This window comes from Macrotis lagotis, chromosome 5 (assembly GCF_037893015.1).
Source record: "Macrotis lagotis isolate mMagLag1 chromosome 5, bilby.v1.9.chrom.fasta, whole genome shotgun sequence".
In the NCBI taxonomy this organism is placed as follows: Eukaryota; Metazoa; Chordata; class Mammalia; order Peramelemorphia; family Peramelidae; genus Macrotis; species Macrotis lagotis.
This window is the reverse complement of record NC_133662.1, coordinates 101,460,770-101,472,258: the sequence shown is the minus strand read 5'-3', so window position 1 is coordinate 101,472,258 and position 11,489 is coordinate 101,460,770.

The following is an 11,489-nucleotide window of genomic DNA, read 5'->3' as shown; positions in this document are numbered from 1 at the left end:
TAGAATAAATTTTACCTTAAAAACCTTGTGATCTCCCATTCCATACAGGTTCATCTCCAATTATCCTGATCTATGTTTTGCTAGTGGACCTACAGAGCTCTGGAAGAGAAAGTAACCCTGGTGACTTTGAACATTTCTGCTATAATGAAATTCAGTGTACTTGAAAGTCAAAACATCATCTTCCTGAAGTCATTGGTACTCTTCAAGTTCAAAGACAAACAATAAGCAATGTTAATGAAGGCTAAGCATTCTCTGCCATGGTATTAATTGACATTGAGTGTTTAGTGACCAAAATCTCAAGAGTCTTTTCACATGGGACTTTTCACATGGGATTTCCTGTAAAGGAGTGCCCATTTTGAATTTTCTTCTATTTCAAGTGTTTAATCACAGAATCCATCATATAGTAGCATTTAATAAATGTTTGTTGATCTAAACATAAATTGAAGACCTTTGAATGAAAATAATAAGCTAATCATGCAAAAAATCTTGACTATTGATTGTTTTTTCTATATCTTAAGTATATATGAAAAGCTTGATTACAATATACCCTTAAAATATCTTTCTGGGACTGGCTCTGGTGTCAGAAATATCCTTACAACAGCAATTTTATTTGTTTTTCCATATAACATATCTTGTTCTCATAAAGAAACATGATACATTTTCTATTTAAAAGTATTTTATTTTTTCTTTAACATGTAGAATTTTGAACATTAATTTTTTTAAGGTTTTGAGTTCCCAATTTTTTCTCCTTACCCTCCTTTATTCCCTAACATATTAAGCAATTTGATCAAAGTCACAGTAGTACTATCATGTTAAATATATTTTCATTTAAATCAAGAAACCTATTTTGAAGCAGAAACAGGGTTTCAAGTGATTACTTCACAACCTGGAAGCTTGATTATCAATAATACCACCGAAATATGAAATCTCTATCAAAAAGTTCATGATTGAAAAGATAATTAAAATAGCACATACTGCAAACTACTTAGGTGACTTGATTTCCTTTAAATCTTTGTAGTAATGAATTTCTAAAAGAAAGGCAATTTCATAAAATTGCCCTTAATTAGCAAAACCATTAATTAATCATAGATGCAGTGAAAAATTCCTATAAACAAAAGAATTTTGTCCTCTTTGAAGTTTGAGGCATAGATTATTTTTTTCTAAAATTATAAAGCATTTACAACACTTTGGACTTCAATAGAGCCTTTTTTAGATTTTTAATTTTATTATATTTTGCAGATGTGAATATAAAAACACAGGTTAACACAATTGGTAATGTTGGTTGTTCTATAGAAAAGTAATATGAAGTAAAATGAGAGTCCATATACATATTTTTACAAAGAATAGTATATTAAGGATAAGGTTTTTGTTGTTGTTAGAGTCATGATTTAACATTTAACATTTAGAATAGGCTAGATGATATTTTTAGTTGATTTCTGGAATCATTCTAGTCTTTTGTGTATTATTTTAGATTCTGGAAACCAAAACTAACCAGGCAAGCAAGTTTCCCTTACCTCAAATTGGCTCCTGCTAAGATCTCATAAGTCATGAACTGTGGCTTATCTAGGCAGCCAGACAAACATAGCTGTTCATAAGACTACAGGATCAGGGAGTTTACCTGCTATAATTCTTCTAATAAAATGAAGGACCATAAGGAGGTGCCATACACCCAGCAACCCATATCTAAAAAGCATTGGAATTTATCTTTTGCCCTAAAGTTATAACCTCTGGATACCTAATCATGGATATCCATTCTATTGTACACTGTAAAAACTAGAGGTTTACTATCTATCAAAAAATACAAACTGCTATATTTCCTTTTTCCTCAATATAAATGTCAGTTCTTTGATAGATGGACTATCTAGTATTACCTATAATGCCAATACATTAGCAAATGTAGGCACTTAATACACTTAATGGAGAATGTTGTGCAATGTTTTTGAAATTTAGATGTTTGGAAAAAAAAGGAAATGGCATCTATTGTCCCAATAAAGTATGAGGCAGATTCTTTTTCTGAGTGCAAGAAGGTTAGATATCAGTTTGGGATATGAGATGAATTTTCCTTAAGTTCTATCCTTGATACTAAAATGCTTCATATTTTCAGTGATGACTTTAATAAAGGTAGAGATACTGTGGTTACTGAGTTTAAAAGAAATGTATATGACTTTGGGCAAGTCTAAATACTTTTCCTTTCAAAAACAAAAATGTATAGAATTTAATAATGAATGTTAACTAGGATAGGGAAATTAAGAATTCCAAGTGCAGAATTAAAGTCATTGTTATATGTTTTCTATTATAAACAATCCAAAAACTTTAATTATCTCAAGGTTCAAAATGCCAATAGTGCATATGGCAACAAGCAAGCTGATATGATCTTGGTTTTCATTAACAAAGCTATATTTTATAGAAAAAAGATGGGTCCATCAATAAAGTATATAATAAATAGTGAGGAAAGAACAACAAAGAATGACTAATTCCATTCTTAGTGAACTTCTATGGTAATAGAGAATACACATATACACACACACATATATGTGTGTATGTGTGTGTGAGTAAGTATATATATATATACATGTATATGTATATATATATATATATATATAAATACAGAAAAATATGAAGAGAATAAATGAAATGCTTTGAAATGCAGGATAGCATAAAGGGAGGGCAGTAGCAATTTTAGGTATTTGTAAAATATTTCCTCAGAATGAAATGTTTGAAGTGAGACTTGGCAAAGTAGTACTCTGTAAGCTAGAGGTGCAGAAGGAACTCTTTCCAGGTGTGAGGTATAGCCAGGATGGAGGTAAATAGATGGAGGTAAATATTACTGTACTCTGATTTAATCAGTATATATATATATACATATATATATATATATGTATATATATATATATATGTGTGTGTGTGTGTGTGTGTGTGTGTGTGTGTGTGTGTGTATATAAAATACTGGATAAAACATTTCACCAAAGGTAGGGACAATTTGAAATTCATTCAAAAAGCAGTTTGTATATAAAATCTGTAATGTAAAAAGTCTTCTACATCCCTTCTTTTCCTTTGAGTATTTGATACATGACTAAATACTAAATATTAGGTCAATCCCTCTCCTCTATCTTTGTTACAAGTATCAAAATGAAATGAAGTTTATTAAAAATAGAAATTAATTATTACCAAATTTTCTGAAATATGTAGTAATTTAACAAAAACAAGGTATGCTTTTGATGAAATATAATAGTATTTAGAAAGCATTTCTTGCAAATTCCTTTCAAAAGAAAAATACCAAAAATATATCTTATTACTGTATTCTTTCAGAAATTTCTATTCAAAGAGCTCCTAGTTTTCCTTTCCAATTTTTACATAAGACAGGTGTTGGGAAAGTTTTAAAAATGAGAATACTGAATCACAGGAACATTAAAAGCCTTAGAACCAGGCTCCAATATTCCTTCCTTGTTTTTAATTTTACTTTCTACTACTTCATAATATGTATCCATTTATTAAAAGAAAAATTATTATATTAATATTTATTTAGAATCATTTGTTTTAAATATTAGAAAAAACATTAAATTAAAAATAACAACATTAAATTTGATAAAATTTATCAGAAATTACCATTTTGTGCAAGAAATTATATTAGCAATTATTAAAATTATGAGTTAGAAATTTTTAATATAAATTAATTCACATTAATTACTTGATTTTTAAGTTATTAACCAGATGTTCAAAACACTTTATATTCAATCTAATCTTTCTAACTTGAATTATTTTATACTAATTTCCTTCTCTATATTTTTAGTAAATTAATTATTTATCAGTTGGCAATATTTTTCTGACTTAGGGTACTTAGGTATACCGTCATGTCATCTGCAGAGATTGAGAGCTTTGGTTCTGCTTCCAACGACTGCTAAATACAAGCCATCCATGAACATTCAGATCATCTTGCTGGCAAGTTTTTCACCATATGTCTGCTTTTCTTTAATCACTTAACCTCTACCCTGGTTAAAATGCATCTGAATTCTTTTGTTGTTATTGAGTCATTTCAGTCATATCTGATTCTTTGTGAACCCAGTTCAAGGTTTTCCTGTCAAGAATACTAGAGTGATTTGCCATGTGCTTCTCTACTCAATTTTACGAAAGAAGAAAATGAATTAAGCAGGGTTAAGTGACTTGCCCAAGGCCACATAGGTAGTAAATGTCTATGGCTAGATTTTAACTTACGAAGGTGAGTCTTCTTGATTTTAAGCCCAGTTCTCTGTTCACTGGTCAACTTTGCTGCCTCTTGATCTGGATTCTTGTAACAGCTTCCTAGGTGTGTTACATGCTTCAAATTTCTCTGCTCTCAAATTTATCTTCCCCACAGCTGCCAAACAGTTAATGTTAAAACAGAGGTATGACTATGTCACAGCCCTGCTCAAAAAGATTGTACAGTTTCAAGAATAAACTGTATATTTATATTATCATATTTAATTTATAATTAAATTATTGTATTATTCTATATTTTATTATATTATTATATGTATTTTATTATTATATATTAAATTATTTTATCTTTTAGTTCCTTTTTCTTTATTTAATATTACTGTCCTTGCAACAGTCTCTTTAAAATCCAAATTACCTGTTATCTATCCTATTCCAAATAAATGTCTTTTCATATCTCAGTGCTGTAATGCAGGAGTGCATATAAGTAATATACTTTCTGTTTAATTCTGCCTTATTGAATTCTTAGAGTCTTATAAAGCAGATCTACTGTAGCACTAGACCTACAAGAGAATTTACCTCATGTCCTCCCCAAATGTCAAATGATTCTTTGGTGCTATCTCTGTAGATTTTTGTCCATAACATTTTATAAGGTGAAATAAAATTATAAGATAGATCAAACAACATATATAATAATATAATAAAAAAGTATATACTATATAGTTCAAAGTATGTTGCAAACAGTGCATAGTAGAAGTATTATAGATTTGTTGACTTACCTACGTACTTTTTTATCCTATAATAAAAAGTAATCTTTTTTTTTTTTGCGAGCAAGAAAATTCTCTTTCTTTTGTTTTATTTTTGCATTTTCCAGCTGTAAAGAAGGACCCATATTAATAAATGTTTATTTATTTAAATTGGATTGTATTAAAATTATTTCCTTGTCTTCATTTCCTAACTCAAATAGTAGCTACTCCATGAGGTCATCTATGATTTTGCCTATGGTCTTTCTCTTCTCATATCCATTTTCTTTACATAAATTATTGTTTTTCTGCTATGTATTTATCCATACTTGCATTATTAGGGTTATTTGTTTCTTATTTAATCCATATTTATTTAATTAATGTTAACTGCATCATTTTCCTCTTTGTAGTTGAAATGTTGATTATTGTAAATATACCATGTGCTTGAACTGTGCTTGTTCAATTTAATCCAAGTGGGTCGGTTTCTTCTAAGGGATAAGAAAAGGAATATTTTTTCCACTTAAAAAAAGAAAGAAAAATAAATTTGAATTAAGGGCTTTATATCAAAAATTACATGATTATTTCTTCAATGGAAAGTTTAACAGGAAATGAATTCTAACTAACAGAAACACTGTAGATAGAAAAATATCCAAAGTATACCATATGACTGTGTGGGAGAGAAGTAAAATCTTCTATCATTTGTGATGGACTGAAGTAGCCTTGCTAAAATCATAGAAAAAAAGACAAGTTCTTGTCCTGGAGCTTATTTACCATCTATATTAGGTAAGTTTAGCAAGCAAAATAGTTGAGGAGAGAAGTAATAGAAAAGAAATCTTTATTCCCCTTCTCCTTTTAAATTAACCATCTGTTAAATTGGCAATTTGAAATGTAGCATTGACTTTTGAGGAATGATGGGTAAACCTTGGACCTTGTTTCAGAACAGATTTGAAGGGAATTTGTACTCAGTTAAAAGTTTACCCTTGAGCAATAGAACAGCAATTGCTGAGGTGTTCCTTTAAAAAACAAGATTTATAACATTGAATTTTTTAAAAAAATTTGATGACTTTTTAATTCAGAACTCAATGTTATGTTTATAGTATTTTTTAGCTTCTAAAGATCTGATTTTTCTATAAAAATTGTATGAAAATTTAGATTTCAATCAGAGAGAGGAAAAGTAAAAACAACTGAAAGCTGTTGAAGATTTAGGAGATAATTTAGTATTTGCTTCTCTGGAAAACACAAAGGTTTAGGATAGTCTCCCTGTTTACAGGGTAACCATAATATAGTTGGACCAGAAAAGACTAAAAATATTTAATGACACAGTTTTAGTACTACATACAAAAATACCGAGCTAGGAAGTTGAAATACAAAGATTGAGAGAAACTCTTATCCTTTGCTTCTCACATAAAGTGTGACTTATTCTGTCTCTCTATGATTAACTGCCTCTTTGACTAAAGTGGCAAGTCAAATGATTCTTTTGGTATTTTGCATTTTCTATTATGATGGTGAAAATACAGATTAATTTTCCTTTCATTTTTTCTTTGGACAGGGTACATACTCAAGAGCTATTAGAAGTTCATATTTGGTAGTACAGTCTAGAATCCTATGCTAATGTGAAATGGAAAGTCTAAAATTCATTTATTTTTTTCCAATTTTATGCTTTATGTGACTTACCAATTCTTGAAAAGAAAAATGTAAAGAGTTTCTAAAAGTACCAAAGGAATTTTAAAAATTGCATGTTAGATTTGTTTAAGGGATCAATGCTTAAGAAATGGTTGTTAAGGTAATATGTGATTGTAAGAGAATAATCTAACTGAAACTCATTTTCATGCAGAGAATGAAGCCATCTTTGTATTTATTTAATTTCAAAGGAGAGGATGTAAAGCCAAATATAATTATGCAGCCCTAAGATAATCCAAAATTAATAAGAGAAAAAAATTTGGAAGAAATTGAAACTATGGTAGATTTTACACAGGATTACATAGTCAAGTTTGAATAACAATAGTTTGAATCTCCAGCATTTCTGATGGTGTAGTGGACAATGGAGAGTGGCAAAGAAATCTCTAGTTGGGGAAGTGCCTACCTCAAGTTTCCTAACTTTACTTCACAATGTGGTCTTGGATTTCCAAGTCAAGAGGCTTGATTAGGCTTTCAGAGAGATATATAAAAGATCACCCAAGCCTGATTAATATGTGTGGAAAGGATCATAAACTAGATTCAAAATTGCTCTGTACTTCATTATGAATCACAGAAATTAGAGAAAAGATTGCTTGAAAATTTCATGTTTCATAGCTATTCTGACTCAACATAGAGGACTCAGTAATTTAAAGATAGTTTATGCTTTTATTCCTTCTGGACCCTTACATGTTTAATATAAGAATTCTGTTGATGTAAGTCTTTTAAATTTATGACTGAAGCAAGCAGAAAATATTGCATTCAGACATTGTGTTGAAAGTCCTCCTGTATGAATTGATTCACCTTTGTGGTTAACAAGAAATTCTGAAGTTGTTTCATTCTCCTAAGAAGGATGACTTTTATTATTTTTCAGATGATGCCTCCTGTACACCTTAGTGGCATGCCACTAAGGAAGGAAGGAAGCCAGTTTCCATTAAACCAGGGAGTGTTTTTAAATGCTATAAAATATCATTGCCTTTGATTCTGAAATCAAAACATTATTCTCATTTTACACTTAAAGAATTTGACTATGATAGAAGTTAAGTGACTCACCAAGTTTCACAGAATAAGTAAACTGAAATCAGATTGCATCTCGGGTTTTTTTTGACTCCAGATCCAAGAAAACAAAAGTGTTAACAGTTTCTACATTAAGGGGTCTTAGGACTTGGAATATGATATTCTGGAAGGCAAAAATTCTTTCACTACAACCAAGAATCAAATATCCAGCAAAACTGAATATACTCTTAATTTTTTTTTTTTTACAAGGCAATGGGGTTAAGTGGCTTGCCCAAGGCCACACAGTTAGGTAAATATTAAGTGTCTGAAGCTGGATTCAAATTCAATTACTCCTGACTCCAGGGCCAGTGCTCTATCCACTGTGCCACATAGCCACCACCCAAAGTGAATATACTCTTTACAAGGAAATGTGGACATTCAATGATAGAGGGACATTTCACATTTTCCTGCTGAAACAACCAGAACTGAATAGAACATTTCATCTTCAAATATAAGATTAAGTGAAGAATACAAAAGATCAGCAGGAAAGACAAATCATAAGGGACTTAATGATTTTGAACTACTTGTATTCCTGCATGGGAAGATGATACTGATAATTCATATGGCTTTTTACATTTATTAAGTCAGTTAAAAGGAACATATAGAGAAATGGCACAGATGGGAGTTGAATTTGAAGAGATAATATATTATAAATGTGGAGTAATTGGATGAGTGGAATGTATTGAAGAAAGGTAAAAAAAGGCCAAATGAGGTAAGCTATTTACATAAGAAGAGCAAGAAAAAACTTTTGCAGAGGAGTGGATGAGGGGGAAAGTGAGAGGGGTGCAGTTAGTGTTACTCTAATTGGAATTGACTCAGAGGGAATTACAAAAAACCACTCAATTGGATGACTTACTCAAGTAGGAAGTAAGAGAGAAAAGGGATAGAAAAAAGGGAGATGGAGGTGATAGATGATAAAAGGGAGGGAAGAATAAGAGAGGGGGAGTCAGATACAACACTTTTTTTGAGGAGAGAGAGGATGAAAGGGAATAGAGGATAGAATAAAGCGGGGTGGTGGAATAGTATAGAGAGATGTACAATTAGCATTCGTTTTTGTTCCAGAATAAATCTCTATAATGAAATTGGATAAGTCCTAAAATATCCCAACCAATCAGCTTCCTTTTTAATGTTCTTTATTTATGCTTAAAAGAATGCATATACACAGTACATATGTTTGCATATAAAATACATGCACGTACACTTCTTTAAAAATGCACATAAAGCACCCATGCATGCATATATACATATAATGGACACAGACCTAGTCAGTGAAATTTATCTTCTTGAAGACAGTAAAAAGACCTTCAAACAGGTCAATTCATCTTTGTTCTATGAGTTCTAAGAATTCTAATCTATGAACTCTAATCAACAATTGCCTTTGCCCTTTTGATACTTTACGCCAATGAGCAAATCTATACTGCTTTTGGGATAGGTGCTATGAAAGGTAGTTCACATTTGAAGGTTATTCTTAAAAGGTTCACCTCCTTCATTAACCATATTGAGAACCTCTCAAAAAACAAATGACAGGTATTATGGATACAGCCATAGTTAACATATTTAAGGAAATAGAAAATAACATGTGATCCCTGCTTTTAAAGAATATATATATTTGATGAGAAAAGGAAATTATATTAAACAAGAGGACAAGTATGTCTACTAATTATTACTATATAACTAGAAGAATTCAGAGACCAGAATAGGAACAAATGACTTTATGAAAAATGAACTTGGAATGGTCTTTCAAGGATGTTTAATTTAGGTGGTACTATAAATGAGTGCTGCACCTGGAGTCAGGAAGGCTCATTGTTGTGAATTTAATTCTAATCTCAGAAACTAATTGACTCTATGACCCTGGACAAGTGCCTTAACATTCTTTGCCTCAGTTTACTCATCTGTAAAATGAATTGGAAATGAAATGGCATACCAATCCATTATCATTGTAAAGAAATCACCAAATGGGCATTGAACAGTTGCTGAATATGAGAAACATTTAGATAGGTGGATAGGAGAAAAGGAAAACATTCTCAATAGAATAGATGAGGGCAAGATTAATAATAATGACTTTCATAAAAAGGGAAAAAACAGTCCAGATGCCTGAGGTTAATATAAATGGAAGGTGCATTATTTTTTCTCTCTCTCCTAAATAATTTTCTTAAATTATTATTCCCTTGACCTTTGGGGCTACAGCAAGGAGAGATTCCTGTTCATTTGAATGAATCTTGTTTTAATATATTTATGATGAATTAATACAAAGCATTATATATTTCTCAGACATGGAAGCCAATTTAGTGTTAAAGAGACCTCTTTGACAGAAATTGCTACAGAATGTAATTGATAAGATGATTCTCACATTTGAAGAATTATAAAGATTCAGATTTTCATTAGACACATTAGATGGTTAGAATTATCATGGCATATTTTAGAGGGCCAAACTTAATTGATTTCTTGTACTTGGAAATTTAAGAAGTTGTAAATGAAAATTTGTTGATACTCTGTCAGAATTTAAATTAATGACTCCTCTGTAGACATAATTGAATTTCACTGAAACTTTCCTCCAAAAAATATATTTTTACTCAAAATAAACAATTCTGTTATCTATCTTTTGTTACTGGATGTGAAAAATATATCCTACCTATTGGCTCAAGTATGAAGAATTTCTCAAAACCATGAGAAGACAGCAGTCTGTACATAATATTAATGACACATATCTATATAATATTTACTAGATGTTTCGTATTGTAACAATATTTTATGATTATCTCACATAATCCTCACAACAACTCTAGGCGATAAATGTCATTATTATTATCCTGATTTTACATTTGAGGAATCTGAGACTGAGAAATTTTCAATGTCTTTCCCAGGGTCACGCAGTTATTCAGTCACAGACTTTTTCTAATCATTTAAACTCTTTCCTAAATGCATGTGCATGTGTGAATGTTTCTGAGTGCCTTCTGCCATTTTTAGATGCTGAATTGGAGTCACTTCATCTTCTTTGGACTTGTATACATTATCTGAACCCGTGAAAACTATGGTGGGAAAAATAATCTGTGTATTAAATATCACCTAGAACACATTAAGTAAACACCAAATTTCCTTTTATGGAGTCCTTTGCTTGAATAACAATATAAGACAAAATTGTCCTCCCAACCAAGTTTTTCTCCCCAAATGCACTCCCGATGATCAGTAGTTCTGAGTAACTGTGTAGAGCTCACAAAAGTTATTGCTACCCCAAAATTATAGGACTATTTTGAACACGGAGAATTACAACTGTAGTTGAGACTTCTTAGGATTATTTAGAAACTGATAACTTCTTCCTATTTCAATGTAGTTCATAATAAAAATCCATGTTAGAAAATCAAATATGATATATACACCACTGCATAATGGGAATTTTCTGAACCCAGGGCCAAGATAGTGCCTCAAAAATCATAAGAAGAAATTCATGCTTTCCTTTCTATTCAATGAAATCTCAGGTAAAAAATAATTATCTAGTCCAAATGGAAAAATTATTATTTTTTTAATGTTTCATATTCAAATTTTTATATTTATATCACTTTTTTGTTTTGCTTTACATTTAAATTTTTATGTTGCTTCCTGAACTCTTTAATAAGTTTTATTTTTCCCCAATTACATGTCAAGATAATTTTTAGTATTCATATTTGAAGACTTTGAATAAAAAAAAATTTCCCTCCATCTCTTCCCCTCCCCAGTTCCAAAACTGACTAGAAATATTATATAGGTTGAACATGTGCAATCATACACAATATATTTCCATAATTGTCACAGTTGTTTTAGAAGAAACATACTAAAACAATAAAAATA